We start from the raw sequence: 2,665 nt of genomic DNA, 5'->3' as shown, positions 1-2,665 counted from the left end.
AACTCTGACGACCCAACTGTGTGTTTTTTTTAATATGAAATATATTGTCAAATTGGTTTCCATACAACACCCAGTGCTCATCCCAACAGGTGCCCTCCTCAATGCTTATCACCCACCCTCCCCTCCCTCCCACTCCCCATCAACTGAACCGTGGTTTTGTATGTGTGGTATTCATGTGACAAAGGGGAAAGGAAAGTCAGGTGGGTGTGGGCAGGGGCTGCACATGTGGGTCTGCAAACTACATGGTCTTCCTTCTCACATCTTGACCCTTCCCTCCAATGCCTTCCGGGGGTCACCAGACAGCACAGACCATTCGTAGAGTTGCAGTGACCTTTGTAGAAAATCGCCCATTTCAAAAGCTTTAACTAAATTTCCAATCAATGTGGGAGGCTTTTCAGCAGGCACTGAGAGGTGTCCTGGAGTGGCAAAGTAGGCTGGCAGGTGTCCTGGACACCAACAACAGGTAGTGCTGAGGTCACTTCTGCCTGACAGTGCTCTGAGCTGGGAGAGTGGTAACGTTTTGTTTCCCTGAAGCACTAGCTTGTAAGGAGCATTCTTTTTTTTTTTTTTTTTTTTTTTTTTTAGTGCTTATTTATTTATTTATTTTGAGAGAGAGAGGGAGAGAGAGAGCAGGGGAGAGGCAGAGGGAGAAGGAGAGAAAGAATCCCAAGCAGGCTCTGCATTGTCAACACAGCACCTGATGCAGGGCTCGAATGAACCGTGAGATCCTAACCTGCGCCAAAAAGTAGAGTCAGAGGAGGTGCCCAGAAGGGAGAAGGCCCCCAAGACAGGCTGATGGCATGCTGTTGTTCAGGGTAAGCTCCTTCCCCAGGGCTACGGGAGCTCTCAGAGCTTGCACAGTGACTTCTGGGCAGGGCGGGGGGGGGGGGGTGCCCTCCCGCTGCCAGGCAGAGGGACTCCTGGAACCCACTGACCCCATCTCAGTCTCCCATAATCATGATTTTCAATGCCCTTCAAGGCCTCAGGAAAGGGGACACTCTTGCAGTGACAGGAGCAGGGCCAGGAGAGCTTGACTGCTGCCCCTGTCCCCCAGGGTGGTCACCGCTTCCTGGCCCGAGGCTTTGAATCTTCTTCAAAGCCTTTTCTGTAATGTGAAAGAAATGTAATTTATTTGTCAAATCAAAGGCTCCTTAGCTGTGCAGAGACTGCTCAGCCCAAACATCCTTGCCTTGGGCAGAGCAGGGGCCCAATGACTTGCCACGGGTGTGCTTGTGCATATTTAATTTAATTTATATTTATGGAGCTCTGGGCTGCCTGCCTATGAGGGGCCCGTGTGCTTGAACGTCCCCTTCTGCGGGCACTTCTGTCTATAGGGAGGCATGCATACCTGTGTACGTAGCATACATCCACGCACAAGTGCCCTCCAGCATCTGTGGTCACACATCTTGTGCAGGCCTGGCTGGGTGGTTCTGGCTGCTGGGTGCCTGTGTGAAGATGCCAATGGGATGCAGGAGGAGGGCAGACAGAAAGCTTGTGCTGGGTGCCCAGACCACACGAGAATCTCTGAGAAGCTGTTGGAGGCTGGGGGGCCAGGGTGTGGAGGGTGGGAAAGGCCCAGGTCTTTTGAAATCCAACATCGCCACTCGTGAGGGGCTTAAGGGGGTCAGTGCCTCTGTCTGCCCTCCATCTGGTCAAAGGCTTCCCCACTGTAGCCCCTTATACCTTATTGTGAACCCTGTAAGCACCAGTCCAGCCTCCTTTCCCCATTGGAGCAGGGGCTGGCAGCTGGCTGGGGAGGGAGGAAGAGGGTAAACATAGAAGGAGCTTCTTGGGCAGCTGGGTGGAGGAGAGACTGAGTGAAATGGGGGCATGTGCATTACCTTTCCCAAGAGAGGGGCAGACAGTAACAGGTGGATCCCCTGGATTGCATCCCCAAGGCTGGGCACCCTCCTCCCTCCTTAGAGGCCAACAGACCTTGTCTGAAGGGTCTGGGGAGGCAGCAATGACGTGGACTGAAGGGCCAGACATAAAAGGATGGTTTCATCACCCAGATGGGAGTTACATTCTCAGTTTTTACAGGGCCCTTGAGAAGAAGAGGCAGGTTTTTCTACTTGGAGCTGGCTGGGTTTGGGGAAGGTGCTGATGAACTTGAAAGGAGGCATTGGGTGCAGTTTGGGAGGGGCCGCCCCATCTCAGCATGGAAGGGGCTGAAGGGGATTATTTTCTGCAAAAGGTAGGGTGGGGGAGGGGGTCTCAGTCTCCCCATACCCCGCTGCTCTCTCACCTTCCTGAGCTTCCTCTTCCCGGGGTTCTTTCTCTCCCTGGTTTCTCCATCCAGACTCTCCTAAGCGCAGCTGGCCAGCCTCTCCCCGTTTTCTGAGGGACCACTGCATGCCTGGCTCCTCTCTGTGATGTCACCAGAAGGTTCCCCTGCTCCCTTGCCTGGGCAGGGCAGGGAGGCACTACACACTGCCTAAGATTCCCTCCATGCCTCCCAGCTCCCCCTCTCTAGGAACCCAAAAGCTCTCAGGATTGTTAAAGAACGGTGTGGTGTGTAATTAACATTCCAGGCTGGTGGGTGTGCAGGTACTGCAGGACTCTGGGAACCAGGGTGTCTGGTGGGGGGTGGGGGAGATCACCTTGCTCGCGTGTTCCCCTTGTTTCTCCCTCCCTTCCCCCCTCCACCCCGGTGTGCGTGGATTCA

The 2,665-nt window shown here is 54.1% G+C and overlaps 1 long non-coding RNA gene across 1 annotated transcript; it reads right to left on the bottom strand.

Moving 5' to 3' along the window:
- Positions 1-591: 591 nt before the first annotated feature.
- Positions 592-2,440, bottom strand: LOC131513433 (uncharacterized). The gene is made up of 3 exons (XR_009262583.1): positions 2,246-2,440; positions 1,349-1,445; positions 592-733 (listed from the first exon to the last, which is right to left on the bottom strand). It is a non-coding gene; the product is annotated as an uncharacterized LOC131513433 (long non-coding RNA).
- Positions 2,441-2,665: the final 225 nt, after the last annotated feature.

This window comes from Neofelis nebulosa, chromosome 6 (assembly GCF_028018385.1).
Source record: "Neofelis nebulosa isolate mNeoNeb1 chromosome 6, mNeoNeb1.pri, whole genome shotgun sequence".
Taxonomy (NCBI): domain Eukaryota; kingdom Metazoa; phylum Chordata; class Mammalia; order Carnivora; family Felidae; genus Neofelis; species Neofelis nebulosa.
This window is presented reverse-complemented; position numbering and strand designations above follow the sequence as displayed.